The following is a 25,118-nucleotide window of genomic DNA, read 5'->3' as shown; positions in this document are numbered from 1 at the left end:
ATTATCAGGGTCCACATACTCTCCAAAGCTTCTGAATCCCTTTGCGGAGAAAGCTACATCATAGCTCACCCCAGGCATGACCAAATTCTGTTCCTCAAGAGCCACTTAAGTATTAGATGATTTTCATCCTTGTTTTTGAATCATGATTAGAATGATTAGAATCCGACACTGCAGTACTCGAGCACTGGCCAGACATTCTCTCTCTCTGCTCAGATGCCTCTAGAAACACAGCCTTGGAATTCTGGGTTTGGCATTGGCTGGAGGAAACCAACCAATTGTGCCTTGTTTGATTGGCATGCTTGTTAGGGTACCATGACTACACCACAAAACCTCCCGACCTTGTTAATGTTTCTAAATTTTTCAAGACAAAATACATATACTCAGAAGTAATGTAGCAAGGCATATACAGTATTCTCTGCTTGCATTTACAAAACCAGTCAAAAGTTTGGACATACTGTATCTTCTCATTCAAGGGGTTTTCTTTATTTTTTACTATTTTCTACATTGTATAATAATAGTGAAGACATCAAAACTATGAAATAACAAAAGGAATCATGAAGTAACCAAAAAAGTGTTAAACAAAACAAAATATATGTTATATTTGAGATTCTTCAAAGTAGCCACTCTTTGCCTTGATGACAGCTTTGCACACTCTTGACAACCAGCTTCATGAGGTAGCCACCTGGAATGCTTTTCAATTAACAGGTGTGCCTTGTTAAGAGTTAATTTGTGGAATTTCTTTCCTGCTTAATGTGTTTGAGCCAATCAGTTGTGTTGTGACAAGGTAGGGGTGATATACAGAAGATAGCCCTATTTGGTAAAATACCAAGTCCATWTTATGGCAAGAACACCTCAAATAAGCAAAGAGAAATGACAGTCAGCACCCTGACTCATCTATTGCTGCTCTAATGACCCTATGATCACTCGGCTACACAGTTGATGCCCCCTAGACTGTTTCAATAACATGGTACCTCATTTTGTTTACCTGTCGGCCCCAGCCTTCTGTATGTACCTAACTGACCCGCTCTGCCCATTCATCGCCATTTACCCGTTGTTGTCTTAGCTCTCCTGATCAACACCTGTGATTGCTTTATGCCTCTCTCTAATGTCAATATGCCTTGTCTACTGCTGTCTTGGCTAATTTTTATTGTTTTATTTCACTATAGAGCCGTCAGTCCCGCTCAAAATAAGGAACTGACGTCCCACCCCACACACATGRGGAAACCTCACCTGGCTTAACTAGTCCCTCCAGAGACGAAACCTCTCTCATCGTCACTCAACGCCTAGGTTTACCTCCACTGTACTCACATCCTACCATACCCTTGTCTGTACATTATGCCTTGAATCTATTCCACCACGCCCAGAAGTCTGCTCCTTTTATTCTCTGTCCCCGACCCACTAGACGACCAGTTCTTATAGCCTTTAGCCGTACCCTTTTCCTACTCCTCCTCTGTTCCTCTGGTGATGTAGAGGTTAACTCAGGCCCTGTAGCCCCCAGTTCCACTCCTATTCCCCAGGCGCTATCATTTGTTGACTTCTGTAATCGTAAAAGCCTTGGATTCATGCATGTTAACAACAGAAGCCTCCTCCCTAAGTTTGTTTATTCACTGCTTTAGCACACTCCGCTAACCCTGATGTCCTAGCCATGTCTGAATCCTGGCATAGGAAGGCCACCAAAAATTCTGAAATGTCCATCCCCAGCTACAACAATTTGTAGAGTTGCAAAATCTATTGGAGTTGCAATCTACTGCAGAGATAGCCTACAGAGTTCTGTCATGCTACCCAGGTCTGTTCCCAAACAGTTTGAGCTTCTACTTTAAAAAATTCATCTTCCCAGAAATAAGTCTCTCACTGTTGCCGCTTGTTATAGACCCCCCTCAGCCCCCAGCTGTGCCCTGGACAACATATGTTAATTAATTGCCCCCCACTTATCTTCAGAGTTTGTACTGTTAGGTGACCTAAACTGGGATATGCTTAACACCCCGGCCGTCCTACAATCTAAGCTTGATGCCCTCAATCTCACAKATATTATCAATGAACCTACCAGGTGCAACCCTAAATCCGTAAACACGGGCACCCTCATAGATATCATCCTGACCAACCGGCCCTCTAAATATACCTCTGCTGTCTTCAACCAGGATCTCAGCGATCAATGCCTCATTAGCTGCGTCCGTAATGGGTCCGCAGTGAAACGACCACCCCTCATCACTGTCAAACTCTCCCTAAAACACTTCAGGGAGCAGGCCTTTCTAATCGACCTGGCCCGGGTATCCTGGAAGGATATTGACCTCATTCCGTCAGTAGAGGATGCSTGGTTATTCTTTAAGTGCTTTTTCTTAAATAAGCATGCCCCATTCAAAAATGTGGAACTAAGAACAGATACAGCCCTTGGTTCACTCCAGACCTGACTGCCCTTGACCAGCACAAAAACACCCTGTGGCGTACTGCATTAGCATCGAAAAGCCCCTGCYATATGCTACTTTTCAGGGAAGTAATATAGGAACCAATATACACAGGCAGTTAGGAAAGCAAAGGCTAGCTTTTTCAAACAGAAATTTGCATCCTGTGGATCAAACTCCAAAAWGTTCTGGGACACTGTAAAGTCCATGGAGAATAAAAGCACCCCCTCCCAGCTGCCCACTGCACTGAGGCTAGGAAACACTGTCACCACTGAGAAATCTACGATAATCGAGAATCAACAGCTCTGCACCCCCCACAGCAACTTGCCCAAGCCTCCCCCATTTCTCCTTCACCCAAATCCAGATAACTGATGTTCTGACAGAGCTGCAAAATCTGGACCCCTACAAATCAGCTGGGCTAGACAATCTGGACCCTCTCTTTCTAAAATTATCTGCAGCAATTGTTGCAACCCCTATTACTAGCCTGTTCAACCTCTCATTATCGTCTGAGATCCCTAAAGATTGGAAAGCTGCTGCGGTCATCCCTCTCTTCAAAGGGGGTGACACTCTAAACCCAAACMATTACAGACCTATATCTATCCTACCCTGCCTTTCTAAAGTCTTCGAAAGTCAAGTTAACAAACAGATCACCGACCATTTCGAATCTGTACCTTCTCCGCTACGCAATCTGGTTTCCGAGGTGGTCATGGGTGCACCTCAGCCACGCTCAAGTTCCTAAACGATATCATAACCGCCATCAATAAAAGACAATACTGTGCATCCGTATTCATCGACCTGACCAAGGCTTTCAACTCTGTCAATCACCGCATTCTTATTGGCAGACTCAACAGCCTTGCTTTCTCAAATGACTGCCTCACTTGGTTCACCAGGTTCAGTGTGTCAAATCGGAGGGCCTGTTGTCCGGACCTCTGTTAGGGTTAAATTCTCGGGCCGACTCTTTCCTCTGTATACATCAATGATGTCGCTCTTGCTGCTGGTGATTCTCTGATCCACCTCTACGCAGACGACACCATTCTGTATACTTCTGGCCCTTCTTTGGACACTGTGTTAACAAACCTCCAGACGAGCTTCAACGCCATACAACACTCCTTKKGTGGCCTCCAACTGCTCTTAAATGCAAGTTAAACTAAATGCATGCTCTTCAACCGGTCGCTGCCCGCACCCGCCTGCCCGTCCAGCATCATTACTCTGGACGGTTCTGAATATGTGGACAACTACAAATACCTAGGTACATTAAGCATCTCCAATCCAAAATTAAATCTAGAATCGGCTTCCTATTTCGCAACAAGCATCCTTCACTCATGCTACCAAACATACCCTCGTAAAGCTGACTATCCTACCGATCCTTGACTTCGGCGATGTCATTTACAAAATAACCTCCAACACTCTACTCAGCAAATTGGATGCAGTCTATCACAGCGCCATCCGTTTTGTCACCAAAGCCCCATATACTACCCACCACTGCGACCTGTATGCTCTCGTTGGCTGGCCCTTGCTTCATATTCATCACCAAACCCACTGGCTCCAGGTCATCTATAAGTCTTTGCTAGGTAAAGCCCTGCCTTATCTCAGCTCACTGGTCACCATAGCATCACCCACCAGTAGCACACACTCCAGCAGGTATATTTCACTGGTCACCCCAAAAGCCAACCCTTTGGCCGCCTTTCCTTCCAGTTCTCTGCTGCCAATGACTGGAACGAATTGCACCCCAGTATCTCTACTTGCACATTCATCTTCTGCACATCTATCACTCCAGTGTWTAATTGCTATATTGTAATAATTTCGCCACTATGGCCTATTTATTGCCTTACCTCCCTAATCTTACTACATTTGCACACACTATATATTGACTTTTCTATTGTGTTATTGACTGTACGTTTGTTAATCCCATGTGTAACTCTGTGTTGTTTGTCTCGCACTGCTTTGCTCTGTCTTGGCCAGGTCACAGTTGTAAATGAGAACTTGTTCTCAACTGGCATACCTGGTTAAATAAAGGCGAAATAAAACATTGTTTAAAATMAAATCACCCGACCTCAACCCAAATGAGATGGTTTGGGATGACTTGGACTGCAGAGTGAAGGAAAAGCTGCTAACAAGTGCTCAGCATATGTAGGAACTCCTTCAAGACTGTTGGAAAAACATTCCATGTGAGGATGGTTGAGAAAATGCCAAGAGTGTGCAAAGCTGTCATCAAGGCAAAGGGTGGCTACTTTGAAGTATGTCAAATATAAAATATATTTTCATTTGTGGTTATTACATGATTCCWTATGTGTTATTTGATAGTTTTGATGTCTTCACTATTATTCTKCAATATAGAAAATAGTAAAAATAAAGAAAAACCCTTGAATGAGAAGGTGTGTCCAAACTTTTGACTGGTACTGTAAATGCAAGCAAAGCATTTTGCTATTAAACTAAATAGGATGGTGTATGTTATGGATATTTTAATTACACAGTATTGTCATGARGTGCCCTGGGGGGAGGATCATAGACCTCAACATGTCGAGTGTGTTGGTGATCTCATGAAGAACAGAAAACACACGTAACTGTATCTCTTAAAGTGTACATTTCCCAGCTGTCAGGTTTACATCTAAATATTGTGAAACGTATGTGATTAAACATGAAAATATTTGTGAAAAGATGTAATGTGATGTTAACCTTCTAAATGAGAGTATGGATTTTCATATAAAGATTAACTAGTCTGTGGCCACGCCCATGTGAGCATAGACATTACGTCGGCGTCATGAAACCGCCATTTTCTACTCCAGAGCATAAAATCACCTGTGATGAAATGTACATTTCATGCCAAAGAGAKCCACGGTAAGCGGGACATCTCGAATGGTTAAGAAGTCAGAGAACCCCGGGACAGAGTTCCCACGTTGGAATAGCTACAATTCTATAGACCATTAGACCATACAACTGTAGTGTTTGGCTACACGGCTGGAAATGGTTAAACTCTGAAACTATCAATCACTACAGAATAAGAGCAAATCTTAGACGTATAATTACTAGTCTGCAGCTAGAAATTACGTATTTCTAGAACGAGAATACTGACAACCGCCGAAGCAACTATTCTATGAGAACATTTCTGAATGGTACTCTTAAGTATCCATTCTAACCACCTACAACCACGAAAGACATTGTGACTTCTGGGAAAGTTAACCAGAGACTCTGATGAACCCTACAGGACGATCAAGGATTCCAACAGAGAAGACCACAACGACATACSGGCGTAAATATATATACGTTGCAATTATTCTCGAATGAGCGGCCATTCATGTGCAAAGGATTAGCATTTCAATGAATATAATTATAGACTGTGTGTAGTGAATCTATTTTGTCTTTCCCGCTCTCTCAGTCCCCACCCCTTTCCTTTGTCTACCAAGCGGTCATATCGGCTTAGCCCTCTAGGGACTTTTCTATCATTGTTAGTAACCAATATCTATTGTTTGTTATGTAATTCTGTGTGATTATCTAGTTAGTTAGTAAATAAAWAATTAAGCCAATTTATYTATTGCTGATTCATTATGGAAACTAGGGTTCATGCAGATAACCAAGAATTTTAAGGCGTTTGGAATGAGAAGTGATGAGGTAATAATTAATTAATAGAATACTAAGTGATCAGATATTAAAATATCCGAAGAATTATATTTCTAATCTCAACATTTTCCGTGGTGCCCCGACTTCCTAGTTAATTCATGTTTACATGATTAGTTTAATCACGTAATAATTCAACCTAGAGAACTGATTTGATATAAAATAACAGTCTTCACATTTAATGATAGTCACAGACATGACAGTATAACACATTGTATTTCACGCTTTAATCAAATGGCCTAACGCAGTAACATACAAGAAGGAGGTTCCAGGGAAGTCAGAGGATTATTAACAATCTACATTTTCCCCATTAAAGTGTATGCTCCATGTTTGGGGCACGGCATGTTTGATGCAGCTGTGTTGCAATCAAGAAGACACACCATTATCTCCTGCTGACTTGGACACAACCCCATTTGAATAATAGATCTTTAAGAATTTAATTTAAAGTGGAAGACAGGGACGTGTGCAGGTTCATTAATCTCAAAACAATGCATTTTCATACTTTCGCTTCAGTAACTTGAGAGGGACATCTTTTTGGAATATCTTGGTCATAAATTATACTGCAGATAATATTACAAAGGAGGGAGATGGAGCCTTGTTGCTTTKTAATGTTAATTACACTTAGGCTTTGTAGAGAAAGTAAGACAAGCAATGGCTTTCACTATTTCTGTGGATGGATGGAATGGAAGATTCAATGGAGGATTCATGCACTTCTAGTCACTTACTCTATCAATCTAATACTTACAAAACTCACAAAGGAAAGAGGTCATGTTGACACACTCACACAAGTAAACTTCTGCAGGTGGTGAGAAACCTTAAAAAAAAACTTGCAGAAGCTTTCCTACCTATGGGTTTTTCTCCACTGAGCATTTAATCTACATGTATTTCAGACTTCACAGTGTGACCAGCCCACTGAGGGAGGGCAGAGGACTCACTTTTTTTCATTTGACATTTTAGCAGATGCTATTATCCAGAGCGACTTACATCTTAACATCTTAACATAGCTAGGTGGGACAACCACATATGACAGGAATAGAAATAATAAAGTAGTTATCAGCAAAATCAGAGCTAGAAGGGGAGGAGTCAAGTGCAAGTGTTGGTTCATTGGGGTGCCAGGCCAGAGAAGAGCTTGTACTGGGCTGAGCGGGAGCTGCCATCCCGTAGGGGTGGGAGAGCCAAGAGAACAGAGGTGGCAGTACGGAGTTAGGGGTATAGGGTAGGGGTATAGGGTTTGAGCATAGCCTGAAGGTAGGGAGGGGCAGTTCCTCTTGCTGCTCCGTAGGCAATCACCATAGTCTTGCAGTGGATGCAAGCTTCGACTGGAAGCCAGCAGAGTTTGTGGAGGAGCGGGGTAACATGGGAAGGTTGGGAAGGTTGAAAACCAGGTGACTTTTATTCTAAATATAAAAAGACACTCTGCAGAACCATGCTACTGTACCAGACAGGGCTGATAATGCAAATCAAATAGATTTCTATTTCAGAAGCTATGGGAAGGTACGTCGGCAGAATTACACTTTACCATACCTTTTATGGATCTAATAAATAATGGTGATAACGTTTGTCCTATTAGGATTTTTTTTGTTGCATATCCCAGTCCCCGTGAGATGCTCTCAGAGAGTTGGGTCACAGCCAGGGATCATCCATTATTGGCAACGACCCTGGAGCAATTAGGGTTAAGTGCCTTGCTCAAGGGTACATCGACACCTAGTCGGCTCAGGGATTCGAACTAGTGATCTTCAATTACTGGCCCAACGCCCATAACCGCTGGGCTACCTGCCGCTCATATGAGGATATGTTTCAAACAATAGCTATGTAATTATTTAATTAGTATTTAGTTAATTGACCGTTTTCTCTAATTGATAGACCAGGCGCTTTGTGTGAGTTCTGTAGATATTGAATATATACACTGCTCAAAAAAATAAAGGGAACACTTAAACAACACAATGTAACTCCAAGTCAATCACACTTCTGTGAAATCAAACTGTCCACTTAGGAAGCAACACTGATTGACAATACATTTCACATGCTGTTGTGCAAATGGAATAGACAACAGGTGGAAATTATAGGCAATTAGCAAGACACCCCCAATAAAGGAGTGGTTCTGCAGGTGGTGACCACAGACCACTTCTCAGTTCCTATGCTTCCTGGCTGATGTTTTGGTCACTTTTGAATGCTGGCGGTGCTTTCACTCTAGTGGTAGCATGAGACGGAGTCTACAACCCACACAAGTGGCTCAGGTATTGCAGCTCATCCAGGATGGCACATCAATGCGAGCTGTGGCAAGAAGGTTTGCTGTGTCWGTCAGCGTAGTGTCCAGAGCATGGAGACGCTACCAGGAGACAGGCCAGTACATCAGGAGACGTGGAGGAGGGCAACAACCCAGCAGCAGGACCGTTAACTCCGCCTTTGTGCAAGGAGGAGCAGGAGGAGCACTGACAGAGCCCTGCAAAATGACCTCCAGCAGGCCACAAATGTGCATGTGTCTGCTCAAACGGTCAGAAACAGACTCCATGAGGGTGGTATGAGGGCCCGACGTCCACAGGTGGGGGTTGTGCTTACAGCCCAACACCGTGCAGGACGTTTGGCATTTGCCAGAGAACACCAAGATTGGCAAATTCGCCACTGGCGAATCTCTTCACAGATGAAAGCAGGTTCACACTGAGCACATGTGACAGACGTGACAGAGTCTGGAGACGCCGTGGAGAACGTTCTGCTGCCTGCAACATCCTCCAGCATGACGGTTTGGCGGTGGGTCAGTCATGGTGTGGGGTGGCATTTCTTTGGGGGGCCGCACAGCCCTCCATGTGCTCGCCAGAGGTAGCCTGACTGCCATTAGGTACCGAGATGAGATCCTCAGACCCCTTGTGAGACCATATGCTGGTGCGGTTGGCCCTGGGTTCCTCCTAATGCAAGACAATGCTAGACCTCATGTGGCTGGAGTGTGTCAGCAGTTCCTGCAAGAGGAAGGCATTGATGCTATGGACTGGCCCGCCCGTTCCCCAGACCTGAATCCAATTGAGCACATCTGGAACATCATGTCTCGCTCCATCCACCAACGCCACGTTGCACCACAGACTGTCCAGGAGTTGGCCACCTCATCACGAGCATGCCCAGGCGTTGTAGGGAGGTCATACAGGCACGTGGAGGCCACACACACTACTGAGCCTCATTTTGACTTGTTTTAAGGACATTACATCAAAGTTGGATCAGCCTGTAGTGTGGTTTTCCACTTTAATTTTGAGTGTGACTCCAAATCCAGACCTCCATGGATTSATAAATTTGATTTCCATTGATAATTTTTGTGTGATTTTGTTGTCAGCACARTCAACTATMTKAAGAAAAAAGTATTTAATAAGAATATTTCATTCATTCAGATCTAGYATGTGTTATTTTAGTGTTCCCTTTATTTTTTTGAGCAGTGTATTAAAGATAATGCCTTTCATAAGGTGTAAGCCTTGATGACTCATAGCAGAGTTTCTAGACTCACGATATCTTAGACCTTAGACCAATATAATCAATCACAGGATAATTTTAGCACATGTGCTGAGGTTTACCAAAGGCTTTGAAATTAGAGGGGAGAAAATRAAAAGATTAGCGAAAAACAGATCAATAAGCACTTCATTTGTTTTGTACTGAAGTCAAACCGATTGCAGGTTTAATTGTGTTTGATCTTTGAAAGAATACAAGAAACATATTTTGCATGCAAAAAGCCCCCAAAAACTTACCTGAAAAGTAATTAATGTCCTCAATCCTGTGAAAAACACCATGCTGTAAGAACCAATTCAATACTCTGACTTTTCAAGACCAGGAGTATTCTATAAGAGGTTGTGTAAGAAGTACGGTGTTACTCTATACCTGACATGGTGGATCAAACTCTGTGTTCGATAGGATGTGTCAGTGGCTGAGGTTTGGCTCCCACCGCTTGACCCCTACAGTTTCACACCCTGGACCCTTCAGCACCCATCAACCAAGTGTGAATGGGGAGAGTGAGCAAAGCTGAACACAAACACACTCATACAATTCACACATAGTAGAGATTTGCATTAAGCGGTTCATAAGTTACATCAAAAACGTGGATGGAGTTGGGGGAATGGGATGGGTGATTGGGGGTGGAGGTACACTTACTTTCTATTTTATTTTCCTGTTCATATTTAATTTATAATCATAACTTAGTATGTACTTTATTTTTTTTCGTTTTTTCTTCTTCTTTTGACTGGCAGCCTATGGGTACATGTTTTATAAACTTGTCATTTGAAATGGATAATGTACTTGTAACCCGCCCCCCCCCAACAAAAAATAACAAAACAAATAAAAATGTTGTAAAAAAATACAGGAAGTGCCAGTACAGAGTCGATGTGCAGGGGTATGTAGTGTGTGTGTGTGTGTGTGTACCAGTGATGTACTGGGCCCTACTCGTCACCCTCCTTAGTGCCTTGCGGTCGGGTGCCTTGCAGTTTCCGTACCAAGTGGTGATGCAGCAAGTCAAGACGCTCTCAACAGTGCAGTTGTAAACGTTTTCGAAATGCCAAATCTTTTCAACCTCCTGAGGGGGAAGAGACGTTGTTGTGCCCTCTTCATAACTTTGTGGGTGTGTGTGAACCATGTTAATTCCTTAGTGATGTGGACACAGAGGAACTTGAAGCACTTGACCGGCTCCACTACAACCATGTCAATGTGAATGGGGGCATGCTCGGCCCTGCATTTCCTGATGTCCACAATCAGCTCCATTGTCTTGCTGATGTTGAAAGTTTGTTGTCCTGGCACCACACTCCCAGGTCTCTAACCTCCTCCCTGTAGGCTGTCTCATTGCCGTCTGTGATCAGTCCTACCACCATCGTGTCTTCAGAAAACTTGATGATGGTGTTGGAGTCGTACGCGACCACTCAGTCGTGGGTGAAAAGAGAGTATAGGATGGGACAAAGCACACACCACTGAGGGGCCCCGTTTTGATGGTGATCATGGCAGATGTGTTTTGTCTACCCTTACCACTTGGGGCGGCCTGTCAGGWAGTCCAGGATCCAGTTGCAGAGAGAGAGAGGTGTTCAGTCCCAGGGTCATGAGCTTGGTGATGAGCTAGGAGGGGACTATGGTGGTTAATGCTGAGCTGTAGTCAATGAACYRCATTCTTACATAGGTATTCCTTTTGTCCAGGTCGATGATGGCAGTGTGGAGTGCAATAGAGATTACGTCATCTCTTGTTCTGTTGTGGTGGTATGTGAATTGGAGTGGGTCCAGGGTGTCTGGGTTGATGGTGTTGATGTGAGCCATGACCAGCCTTTCAAAGTATTTCAAAGCTATAGATGTGAGTGCTCCAGGGCCACTAACCCTCCCATGTCCCTTAGATGACACTGACACACTCTATTCTAGTCTTGTTCGTGTTCTCATTCAAGGCAGAGGGCACAAGATCCAAGGGTGAGTTAAAAGCTYAACAACTTCATTGCAGAATGTGGCCAACCAACACCAGCTATATCGCTCGTTAAATTTTCTGAATGCTATTATTCTATAGGGTATCGCCCTCTGCATCACGTCCCCTTTCACCCCAACATCTAATGAGYGACTTTGACTTTCATTGTTACAGTAAATATGTTCACATCCATGAAAGTGGTATTGATGAGGACTTTTAGGGTCTCTATTCACGGAACCAGTGAGCATCCCGCAGGTTAAATCTGTTCGGAGAGGTAAAGCCTTCTGATTAGCTTTGTGTTGTAGGTAAAGCTCAGTCACACTCTCAGTCCAGACAGTGTGTGACAACAAGACTTAAGACATACTCTCAACAATGCAAGCCTATTAAACATTGCTGCAGACATACAATCTTAAGGAGAATGCAGATAAAAATACAAGTGCTCTCTCTCTCTCTCTCTCTCTCTCTCTCYCCTTCGTTCAGTTGTGAGTAACTGGGAGGATTGTGTGATTACTTTTCAGACCTAAGCCCTGACTAGAGAGACCGAGGCTGCTGAAGCTGGCCTAATCTCCTCTTCAGCCTTGCCACAGCTGCACCATGGATGTCAACGAGCTTCTTACGAGTGTTAAACAAATCAAAATATATTTTATATTTGAGATTCTTCAAAGTAGCCACTCTTTGCCTTGATGACAGCTTTGCACAGTCTTGGTATTCTCTCAACCAGCTTCATGAGGTAGTCACCTGGAATGCATTTCAATTAACAGGTGTTTCTTTTTCAAAGTTAATTTGTGGAATTTCTTTCCTTCTTAATGTGTTTGAGCCAATCAGTTGTATTGTGACAAGGTAGTGGTGGTATACAGAAGATAGCCCTATTTGTCACAACCCCATTCTGCCTCTCCACCATAGGTGCCAGGACCTTCAGCTGCTCGGCACCCAGGCTCTGGAATGTACTCCCCCTACACATACGACARGCAGTCATCACATTCAAAACCTCCTCAAAACACACCTCTTCAACGATGCTTATATCTTATAAGCTAGCGTCCATGATTGACTCTGTCCTACCGCCCTCTTCTGTGCCTTCRCAGTTCCCTATATATCCCTATGTGTCCCCCCAACCCAACCCCTTACCCTAAACTAGGTTCTTTATCCTCTTCCCAAACCCTCCCTCCTGTTTTATCTGGACCTTTGATTTTAAAATGTACATTTAAWTGATGCATTTGAATTTATGTACTGTACTTGATTTTAWGTAGGCCTACTTTTAATGTAAGATGTCCTTGAGTATCTTGAAAGGCTTTCCCCAAATAAAATGTATAAAATATTATTACACAAGAGACACCCACATCAACGCACGCCTCCAAGACCCAAATCTCATTCTCAGTTGCATTTCCTAATGAGGACAATTGAAACCGAGGCTAAATCAGTAAGTTCAGCCCCCTTCTCAAGGGAAGTATCTACATGCTGATTTTGCAGGTAATTTAGAAAAATTATCTCTGAGGAATGAGATCCAATAGTGAAATGAAGATGACCTATCCCTTTAATGATTACTCAGTCTAATGAGAGGATTAAAGCTGCAATATGTAACTTTTTGGGCGAATTCACATAGAAAGGTAAGTTATAGATCTGTCATTCTCATTGAAAGTAAATCCAAGAAGCGGTAAATCTGTTCTAGGTGCATTACTTCTATGCTTTCCGTTCTGAAGTTTCATTTTTGCGTCTTTTACTTTGGGTTTTGTACACCAGCTTCAAACAGCTGAAAAAAATATATTATGGAAAATATATTTCATAGTGGTTTAGATGGTACGATGACTCTCTACACTCTACTTGCTTGTTTTGTCACAAACTGAAATGAACGGAAAAAATTAAATACATTTAAACTTTTAATCCGTATTACTTGTGTGACTACGAAACTATTAAAGTAAAGCAATTTCTTGAGACCAGATTTTCCAAGCAACTAATACAAGGGGATGCTGTTCTTGTGAAAATTTACCCCAGGATTTTCTTAGAGAGATGTAAATCCAAAATGACAATACACAGAACATTTTTAAATCTAACGTGACAATACTCAGACACTCTGGGAGAGGCAATTGGATAATGCAGCGGGGGCTGAGAATTCATGTCAGAATCGACTTGAGAAAAAGTGAAGGACGGCAAAGAGGCCTTTTTCTTCCTACTTCTTATAAAATTGCATTACAGTTGGGAATTTAAGTTGTTCGGATGAGTTCTGTATTAGAGGTTTATATAATATTGTGAATGTGAGTGAACATATTACATTTGATTTAGTCATCTGTTTTGTGAGTAGATAGCTATGAAAATAAAATGAGACAAAGGTGGAGATTTTTAAGTGGAAAAAGGCAAGAATCCTCACAAAGAATTTAAGTGTATGTAAATGAGGATGCAGAATGCTAGCTATACTTCAAAGAAACTCATCTCTATAGCTTATTTTTAATGAGGGTAAACAAAGAGTCAAAGCAATTTAGCACAACACAGCTAATTAAACTGACTGTTTATCTCAACATAATACTGTAATCGCAGCCTTATTACACATCAACTGTAGGAATATGTTTCACAATACCAAAAAAACACACTAGCAACCCCACAAGGCTAATTGGGTYGACACCGAGATAAATATCAACTAGTGTTCTATCATTCCACTAAAGATTTGAATTAGCAAGCAGATTCAAACACGAAACCATCGAGATACATCATATGAAAAAACAATAGTAAAATGGAAAGTCTGGATAAATTAAATCTTTATTTGCTAATACATCACATGCACGGAGGCACGCATGCAAGCACCTACAGTATGCACACTGTCAACACACTGCCCTCTATCTTTGCTTTCCACTTTCCATGCACCATTCTCATCTCCCCCACACGCCTCTCAATCCCTCTCTCTTCCTCTCCCTCTCTAATCCAAAGAAGTAGCAGGTGTTGGGGGACTAATCCAGTCCTTTCAGCCACACTCTCTAATTACATATTGCTGGCCTTGCAATCACTTCAACAGGGCGTACGCACGCACGTATGCAAGCATGCAGTTGCGCACACACACGCCGGCAGATAGCCTAGCAGTCAGAGCGTTGGGCCAGTAACCGAAAGGTCTCTAGTTCAAATCCTCGAGCTGGCAAGGTAAAAAAAGAAATCGGTTGATGTGACCTTGAGCATGGCACTTAACCCTAATTGCTACAGGGTCATTTCTAATTCACACATGCATATTAATAAACACTTGTGAAATAGGGCAAATATAAGCACCACCCAAATTATTACACACACAAACACATTCTCTGTTTCACACTGGCAGTGGTACACTGGGAATGAACATCTGCAAAATCCAAAATTAAACCCTTGAATGTAAACCAATCACATCGCAGAACACATCCACACACTGTACCCAACCCAGGCACATGCATACTCATGCAGGAACAAAAACACACAAACACACACTCTGTCTCTCTCTCTCTTTACTCTGCTGCCAGGCATTCATGCATGCGTTTCCACCAGGGGTCTCATCGTTTGAATCACAGAGAGACGGCTCCAGAATACCAAACCGGCATCTCAGCTAGAAGAAGTTACAACCAACATAGCACTAAAACAGAAATACACCGAGCTCTCATTTTAACATAGCAACCATTCTATAATTACAGGGCCCAGTCATTATAGCTTCGTATCAATCTGAGACCCTTAAAATGGGTAATGTGCTACAGGGCAAACAGGTGTGCACCAGAGACAAATTAACAAGATTTGCTTAATTCAAATGTGAGAATGAAATAAAACAATTGACAATTGAGAGTGTGTTAGTTCACCGTCATGTGTGTGTGGATAATTAGATAAAGACAGAGAGAGAGAGATAAAGAGAGAGAGAAAGTGAAATACAGAGAAAGAGGATTGAAATAGCGCTGGAGAAAGGAGTAACTAATGAATTCATGGTCGTTGAGAAAACAGTCACAAGYCCCTTGCATGGGCGATTTCACAGATTGTTGAAGCCACAAACAACATTTAAAACAATTCTGAAGCTGGTTCTGAGGTACTTTGTACCTGACATTTTCCTATTGAAGACAGCATCCTTCAGTCCTTGAATGCTTTCCTAGAAAGAGGAGAGACTGAGAGACTGAATMACATTTATTGTCTGGAACCCTCTGATTTAGCTGCTTGATTCTTCTTCTGCTATGTCAATTCCTCTAATGCAGCCTCAGTCCTGAGCCAAGTGTCTGTGTCTAGTGTTGTATTTCGGCCTCTCGTTATCAGACTGAATCTAGTGTATTCTTACTCTGCACATTAGTTGATTGGCATCAGCTAGTTCAGGCTAACTATTCAGCATTAATGTAGCTCTTTGGCGATACAGTCCAAGTCTAACTACAGGGGATGCCCTGTAGAAGCCTGTTGCTGTTGCCATTGCTTTTGTGGAGAGGGACCACTCTTCATATTCAGCTTTCATTGTATGCATGTGTGTGCTTGCATGTTGCCTTACAACCTGAATTAAATTAGATTTTGGGGGATTTGTATCATTTGATTTACACAACATGCCTACCACTTTGACATGCCTACCACCAATTTTTTTATTGTGAAGCAAACAAGAAATAAGACCAAAAAAATTGAACACTTGAGCGTGCATAACTATTCACCCCTCAAAAGTTAATACTTTGTAGAGCCACCTTTTGCAGAAATTACAGCTGCAAGTCTCTTTGGGTATGTCACTATAAGCTTGGCACATCTAGCCACTGGGATTTTTGCCCATTCTTCAAGGCAAAACTGCTCCAGCTCCTTCAAGTTGGATGGGTTCCGCTGGTGTACAGCAATCTTTAAGTCATACCACAGAMTCTCAATTGGATTGAGGTCTGGGCTTTGACTAGGCCATTCCAAGACATTTAAAGGTTTCCCCTTAACCTCTCTTGGGTAGGGGGCAGTATTTTCACYTCCGGATGAAAAGCGTGCCCAAAGTKAACTGCCTGTTACTCCGGCCCAGAAGCTAGGATATGCATATAATTGGTAGATGTGGATAGAAAACACRCTAAAGTTTCTAAAACTATTAAAATAATGTATGTGYGTATAACAGAACTGATATGGKAGGCGAAACCCCGAGGACAAACCATTCCCCAAAAAMAAAAAATTCAGCCTWCCACTATTTTCAATGGCTGTCACTTTTATTATAAGGCGAAGTCCTCCAAGATTGCAGTTCCTAGGGCTTCCACTAGATGTCAACAGTCTTTAGAAAGCGTTTCAGGCTGTTTTTTTAAAAAATGAGCCAGAAATTGTCGTTTTTCTAGGTGGCTTCCATTTTGGCTGATGGTTTCCAAGCACGTGATGAGAACGCGTTCTTTGGTATATTTCTCCGCTAAAGACAATAACGAATCTCCGTCTTACATTTATAATTTGTTTACGTATTAGGGTACCTAAAGTTTGATTAAAAACCTTGTTTGACTTGTTTGGAAAAGTTTATTAGTAAAGTTTGGGATTCATTTTGTATGCATTTTGATGGAGGGAAACTGGGTGGATTATTGACTGAAGCGTGCCAGCTAAACTGAGTTTTTATGGATATAAAGGACATTATCGAACAAAATGACCATTTGTGATGTAACTGGGACGTTTTGGAGTGCCAACAGGAGAAGATCATCAAAGGTGAGGCATTTATTATATCGCTATTTCTTACTTTCGTGTCGCACCTGCCTGGTTGAAATATGTTTTTCATGGTTTTGTATGCTGGGCGCTGTCCTCAGATAATCGCATGGTGTGGTTTCGCAGTAAAGCCTTTTTGAAATCTGACACAGCGGCTGGATTAAAAAGAAGTTAAGCTTTATTTTGATGTTTTGCACTTGTGATTTTATGAAAGTTAAATATTTATAATTCTGTAGTTTGAATTTTGCGCTCTGCAATTTCACTGGATGTTGGTCAGGTGGGACGCTACCGTCCCACCTGCCCATAAGAAGTTAAACCACTTGAGTGTTGCTTTAGCAGTATGCTTATGGTCATTGTCCTGCTGGAAGATGAACCTCCATCCAAGTCTCAAATCTCTGGAAGACTGAAACAGGTTTCCCTCAAGAATTTCCCTGTACTTAGCGCCATCCATCATTCCTTCATTTCTGACCAGTTTCGCKGTCCCTGCCAATGAAAAACATCCCCACAGCATGATGCTGCCACCACCATGCTTCACTGTGGGGATGGTTTTCTCAGGGTGATGAGAGGTGTTGGGTTTGTGCCAGACATATCATTATCCTTGATGGCCAAAAGGCTACGGTATAGTCTCATCTGATCAGAGTACCTTCTTCCATATGTTTGGGGAGTCTCCCTCATGCCCTTTGGCAAACACCAAACATGTTTGCTTATTTTTMTCTTTAAGCAATGGCTTTTTCTGGCCACTCTTCCATAAAGCKCAGCTCTGTGGAGTGTATGGSTTAAAGTGGTCCTATGGACAGATACTCCAAACTRCGCTGTAAAGCTTTGCAGCTCCTTCAAGATTATCTTTGGTCTCTTTGTTGCCTCTCTGAAATATGCCATCCTTACCAGGCCATGAGTTTTGGTGGACGGCCCTCTCTTTGCAGGTTTGTTGTGGTGCCATATTCTTTCCATTTTTTTTATAATGGATTTAATGGTGCTCATTGGGATGTTCAAAGTTTTGGATATTTRTTTATAACCTAGCCCTGATCTGTACTTCTCCACAACTTTGTCCCTGACCTGTTTTGAGACCTCCTTGGTCTTCATGGTGCCACTTGCTTAGTGGTGTTGCAGACTCTGGGGACTTTCAGAACAGGTGTATATATACTGAGATCATGTGACACTTAGATTGCGCACAGGTGGACTTTYTTTAACTAATTATGTGACTTCTGAAGGTAGTTGGTTGCACCAGATCTTATTTAGGGGCTTCATAGCAAAAGGGGTGAATACATATGCACGCACCACTTTTCCGATTTGGACTATTTTGTGTATGTCCATCACATGAAATCCAAATAAAAATCTATTTAAATTACAGATTGTAATGCAACAAAATAGGAAAAACGCCAAGGGGGATGAATACTTTTTCAAGGTACTGTATGTGTGTGAATATGTGTATTTTTTAATCAGGGTAGCGATATCTTATTCATGAAGGGAAGTGATATTTGTGACATAATTATACTGAGTATACCAAACATCAGGTACACCATCTTAATATTGAGTTMCCCCCCTCTCTTTTGCCCTCAGAACATCCTGAATTCGTCAGGCCATGAATAGAATCTGAAACAGCATTGGTCACTTGCACTTGRCGGGGCATGGACTCTACAAGGTGTCGAAAGTGTTCCACAGGGATGCTGTCCTAGGTTGACTCCAATGTTTCCTACGGTTYTGTCAAGTTGGCTGGATGTCCTTTGGGTGGTGGAAAATTCTTGATACACACGGGAAACTGTTSAGRYTGAAAAACCCAGCAGGGTTGCAGTTCTTGACACAAACCGGTGCGCCTGGCACCTACTACCATACCCTGTTCAAAGACACTTAAATATTTTGTCTTGTCCATTCACCCTCTGAATGGCACACATACACAATCCATGTCTCAAGGCATAAAAATACTTCTTTAACCTGTCTCATCCCCTTCATCTACACTGATTGKAGTGGATTTAACAAGTGACATCAATAAGCGATCATAGCTTTCACCTTGATTCACCTAGTCAGTCTATGTCATGGAAAGAGCAGGTGTCCTTAACATTTTGTATAATCAGTGTATGTCATTCATATGGATAGTCCTACTTTACTACAAAAACTTTATCAGTCTTCCAAGTGATCTCACCGCGACTTATGCTCGCCCACAGCACATACTGTATAAAATGCTCCTTTCTAAMAAAAACCCTTCAGCTACACTACTTTAATACGTTTTTATATTTCCTGCAAGCTGTCGCTCAATATTTCCGTGAGAGGAATGGGCAGCCTCACACCTTCCTAGCTTCAACTGATATAAATCATGCATTTGTGTAGGAAAGACCAACACCAYGAACCGGGCCCTTAGTTTACAGGCACCTTGATCTGCTTCTTCCATTCTGTCCCTCCCATCTCGTTCACTTCCACCCTCTTTTTATTGCTCTGCTCGGTGAAATTCTCTGCCTCTTTCTCTCATTCTCACTCTCCCTCATCTTTCTCAAGGTCTTCATTCCTCTCATTTACCTCTCTTTCTTTACTATGTAGTTCTCTCACTCGCTCTCTCTCTTAATCTCTTTTTCTATGCCTTTATCTCTATACTGCTCACGACATCTCTTTCACTTAATCTCTTTACCTGTCACTCGCTTTTCTTTCTCTCTTCTAAGACAATCTGTATTATTCTCTCGTTCTCTCACARACTTTCTCTCTTTTTCTGTCTTCTCACTCTCCTCGCCATCCTTCCTCTCGCTCTCCAACGTCCTTTCTCTACCTCCACTCACTTCTGTAATGCTCTCTCTCTAGTTCAGTTCCCCTCTCTCTCTGCACCTGCAGACAGCCCATATCCTTTATCCCCCAGATAGAAATCTCTTCAATCCGATTAACTGCAGTTGAAACCTGGGAAAAAACACATTTGCRTTCTCATACATTGAACCAGCAAAAAAGCCAAAACAAAACAAGCTTTGTATTTACACTAGAAATCAGCTTWAAATGGTGAAGTGATACTTTGAATCTTTCTGGCACCTGTCAGAGTGACTGCACAACAAGCATTTTGGATAAATTAAACATGCTATGTTCCATCTGAATGAGCAGTCATATCCCCTTGTGAGCCCTTGGTATTCTCAGACTGCACAGAGGCCCCAGTAGGCAGACATGTTGAGCTGTAATGAGAAAAGCATGTCTAGAATAAAGCTAAGCCTGAACATAAACAACAATAAGCAAGTGCTTTGTTTAGTCATCTATATAGCAATGTATCACTCTGTCCTCCTAGCCATCTTTTACATTGCTCAACCTATCTCCCAATCCATCTCTTCACCCTTCTATCAGTACATCACCAGCTGACCAATAAGTCCTCATCAATCAATCTTGGAATTGTATAGATGATATACATGAGGAGGATCATTTGAATACAGGCATCATATTGCTTCCCTTTAAATCATACTCTGTAATATGCAATCCCCATCTTCTTCTCTCAGTAAGGTCAATACAATCCTTCCCGTTGCATTATCCCATTCAATACACCATTGATGGTACGATTGACAATGGAAATTGACGTKAAAATTTGGGTCCATTTCTTCCTTAGCAACAACATGAAAAACCAATGAGGCCTTCAAGCTATTCAGACCTCTCTTTGAGKACGTTAAGTACTAAGCAGTAAAGAAAGTGACATGAATCAATATTGTTTTCTGTTCCTTCCTTGGCCCACCATAATGCTACAGCACACAATACCAATGAATGGCCATTCAAATTGCGAAAAAAGCACTCTCACATCTGAGTTTTGTTGCATTACTTCAAAGAAAAGAGCACACTGCTCTCGCTTGTTTCACTTTTTTATTCAAGCTTACGTGTATTTCTTTTGGCCTTCGTCAGAGCTTTTTTTCAAAGCTCTGACAAAAGCAGAGAGGCCCACACTTAAGCTGTTCACTTTTCAATCCGTATAAGGTTTGGTCATTGATAAGTGCCTAAATTGGAAAGCAGTGGCTGTACAGTAACGGGCTATACATGACGATAGAGCTCTGGGTCTCCGTTTTACAGCGCTGTATGGGATTCAACTGACAGACGCACTAAGTGTGAGCACCAAGCGCAAAAAGAAGATGCCCCATCCCTCCCGCTAATTGGCTAGCGCAATAAGAAGATGCCCCATCCCTCCCGCTAATTGGCTAGCGCAACAAGAAGATGCCRCATCCCTCCCTCCCATTGGCTACTTTTGCTAACGTTTTGTCGTCTGAGAGACGGGAATGCTGTAAATCAAGAGYACTCGATGTGTTCTGAAAGATGAGACATTGAGGATTATAATAAATACAGTTTCGTTGTAATGCTAGCAAACCACACACCCTTGCAAGCAAACCACACACACACAAAAATATTATAAAACTCATGTCATTTACAGTATCAATGTTTATGATAGGCTCATTCTACTCAGAACAATTTGGGGAATGACGCCATGTCATACTTGTAATTGTACAGCAAACATACCGATGTTTGTCTATTGTGAAGAAAACTGGCTACAGAACAAGTACCTGAATGCGCTTATGGATCCTTTCTTCGCACACCAAAATTACAATCTGTTTCTCCGAAGTGCCTTGTGAAAGCCTAACACTGTGTCGTGACATGACTTTCATTAATTTCCTTGAGTCATATCACCAGTTAGACATCTACTCAAACCCTTGTCCTTTTTTCTTATCTCATGTTGGACATCCCCACATGTTCTATTTATATTCTTATTATGTAACTCAATGTATCAAGAGTKTGATTTCGTTATTGACAAATGCTGCGAAAAGTACAGAAAATGTAAAATGCTCAAAATGTGTCCTCACTTTCGATCTAATTTCATTAATTAGTTAAATAAAGGTTAAATAAAAATTTAAAATGTAAATTGTATCTGATGAGTGTTATTTATTTAATTCACTAACTATGTTTAATTGTTACCCAATTAAATMAATCATGTAACAATTAACTCATTAGGAATTTGGGCCACCACGGAAGAGGTTATTTAACGAGTTGCCATCTCCTGAATTAAACTATAGAAGATATATAAATTAAATATCGATAACAGTCACTTATTAATCATTACCTCATATCAGTCTCATAATCTGAACGGTCACAACATTCTTGGATCAGCAACAACCCCAGCCGCGAGCATTATTCCGTACTACACAAATTGGTTTAATTATTTATTTACTAGCTAACTAAATAATAACACAGAATACACATACACACTTCCATGAGACAAAGGTCCCTAGTAGACTGACAAGATACGACGGCTTGTTACACATATGGAGAGGGGGTGGGGGAAAAGAGAGAAAGGGACATTTATCGTGGATACATTCTAGGATTGTCCTCACATTAATCATATACCTTGCACACAAACTGCCGCCCATTTGGAATAAGAAGCAATGAATGTATTTACGTGTTGAATGCCATTTGCCGTTTCTCTGTCMGAACGAGCACTGCTTTGGAAGAATGTTGGTTTGGTGAGCCTTTCCTGTGGGCCACTTGTATATGCTCTGATTYTCCACCAGAGGTCACAATGTCCTCCTTCTTAGTTGTCCGGTCTCCAATGGGCTGTTTCCTAAGAACAGCTACTTAGCCGTATCAGTGATTGTCTGAGAGGGAGTTATTTTCTCCTCTTCCTAGGGTAGATAGTCAAATTTCCAAACCACTTTACATGCACAGCTGCAGACTGGCGGTGTCCTGGTCTAGTCTGGTGAGTTTATCTTCACCTCGTGTTGAGGTTMTTGAGTTCTAACCATTTCAAATGTGTGGACCATGATCTCACGTCTTTCTGGTCTGATGTTAATTTCTCTTCCAATACTTTTAAGCACTCGAAAAGGGCGGTTCCATCACACTGACACACTCGTCTGACCTCACTTGGGGTGTGGCTAGTTACTGTGCAAGGTATTCTCAAAAACAATTACCTATTTTTAAATGTTTTATCACATTTCTAGCTTAACACAAATACTTCCATAATTTTTCACATTGTCTACACCATGTATTGGATGGATGCAGTATTTCATTTATAACCTTACTAAAGACATAACAAAATTAAAAACAWTATGACATTATTATTCTTTAGGTCCCCACTGACCATTCCCCACATTCTGATGTTAGGAATTTTGTTCCAGTGTTCACTTTTGTTTTTGGCCAGCAAAAGTATTTTGGAGACAAAGACATTCCTTTGGTTGATACTAAGGAGCAAGAGAGTTCTCTGCTGCATAACATTTACGACCGGYTGTGCGGTGTCAAAAAGCGCCCCAGCGCCCTCCTCCTGTCACAATCGTTTGAATGATTGGACCAAGGCGCAGCGTGCGTAGAATTCCACACGTTTAATAAATATTAAARTCACCAAACAAAATAGAAGAAAACGAAACGTGACGTTCTGGGCTGCTCACAGGCAGCTACACAAAAACAAGATCCCACAAACAACAGGTGGGAAAAGGCTGCCTAAATATGATCCCCAATCAGAGACAACGATAGACAGCTGCCTCTGATTGGGAACCATACCAGGCCAACATAGAAAACGAAAAAACTAGAATGCCCACTCTAATCACACCCTGACCTAACCAAATAGAGAAATAAAAAGGCTCTCTAAGGTCAGGGCGTGACACTTCCCCTCTTCTGTGGGTGAGAGAAGGTCTGGCCACTGACAACCATTGCCCAGCTGATCTGAGCCACTGGATCGTCACATGTAGTCATCACAGCTGTAAGATCGACATTTGATAACTTAATGCTGGCAATAGAATAAGCTTTCAAATTATGCCCTCTTGACCCAGATTGTGATTTATAATGGACCGTTTTTGGATTGCGTAACCAACAACAGTAATTGTCTGAAGGTGCGGATGCAAGGCTGTATTCCAAACAAAATAATACAAGTGTGCTTGCTTTAGTTCCTTAATTGCAAAGCTAGGAGAGCTCAAAAAAGCACCTAATAGTTAAAAGCTCTTTCCTTGAGTCATATCAACAGTTAGACATCTACTCAAACTCTTGTCCTTTTTTTCTTGTCTTATTTTGTARATACCCCACATTTTCCATGTATATTCTCATTATGTTACTCAATCTATCAAAAGTCAGATTTCGGTATTGACAAATGCTGCGAYAAGTAAAGAAAATGTTAAATGTACAAAATGTGTCCTCACTTTCGGTTTCCTTTCAATTTCTACTATAGTTGTGCATATGCTTCTCATATTTTTTCTGTCTGTTTGAAACATTTGAACTGGGCCCTACATGCATATAGGCCAATTCCCAAGAGTGTATTGGATTAATAAAACAAAGTTATATGAGCACGAGCAGTGTGCAGGCTACTCTGTTCTTCAATGAACGGCCATTGAAATAATTTTTTGAAAATGTAATTTCAGCAACTGATTCAAGTCTTCTATCACAAGGCTTATGATGTATTCGTCCCTCAAGTGATGCAAAAGCCATTCTAAAACAAGGACATTTCTTGGAAACCTACAGACAAAGCATGGTGAATGGTGAAGGACTGATGATTATTCTGTTTGTTTTTCTGGTGACCGACGTAAACTAATATAAAAGGGAATGCAGGGGAGATGGAATCTTATTATATGTAATTTGTAATGCATGTGTGTGACAGGAGGAAGAAATTGACCACATTTAGATGGATAATTGCTTTGGTCAATAATGACTGGTTGCCTGTTTAACATTCCATTATAGGAACACCAGGCCTGGACACTTTCATCACATCCAGAAAAATAAAAGGACAGGGGCCATATCCCAGGTAAATTAGTGTTTTATGAGGGGGATAAAGCCCAAATCTCTCAGACATGGCGAATCAGAGTAGTGCACGTTGATACAGGGACGAGAGGGGCTTTCTAACGCAGGCCTGACTGCATGGCAGTCTAATACATTCCCTAGACAATCCATCATGGCCATATCACAGTAACACATATGGAGAGGTAGGGCTGGGAAGGACATGTATGAAGTAGTAGGGCTGGGAAGGACATGTATGAAGTAGTAAGGCTGGGAAGGACATGTATGGAGAGGTAGGGCTGGGAAGGACATGTATGGAGAGGTAGGGCTGGGAAGGAAATGTATGTAGTAGTAAGGCTGGGAAGGACATGTATGAAGTAGTAGGGCTGGGAAGGACATGTATG

The 25,118-nt window shown here is 41.8% G+C and overlaps 1 pseudogene; it reads right to left on the bottom strand.

Annotated features, from left to right (window-relative positions):
* The window catches only part of LOC111951947 (protocadherin-15-like), a 326,670-nt pseudogene that overhangs the window by 219,761 nt on the left and 81,791 nt on the right, over nucleotides 1–25,118 (bottom strand).

Source organism: Salvelinus sp. IW2-2015, linkage group LG25 (assembly GCF_002910315.2).
Source record: "Salvelinus sp. IW2-2015 linkage group LG25, ASM291031v2, whole genome shotgun sequence".
In the NCBI taxonomy this organism is placed as follows: domain Eukaryota; kingdom Metazoa; phylum Chordata; class Actinopteri; order Salmoniformes; family Salmonidae; genus Salvelinus; species Salvelinus sp. IW2-2015.
This window is presented reverse-complemented; position numbering and strand designations above follow the sequence as displayed.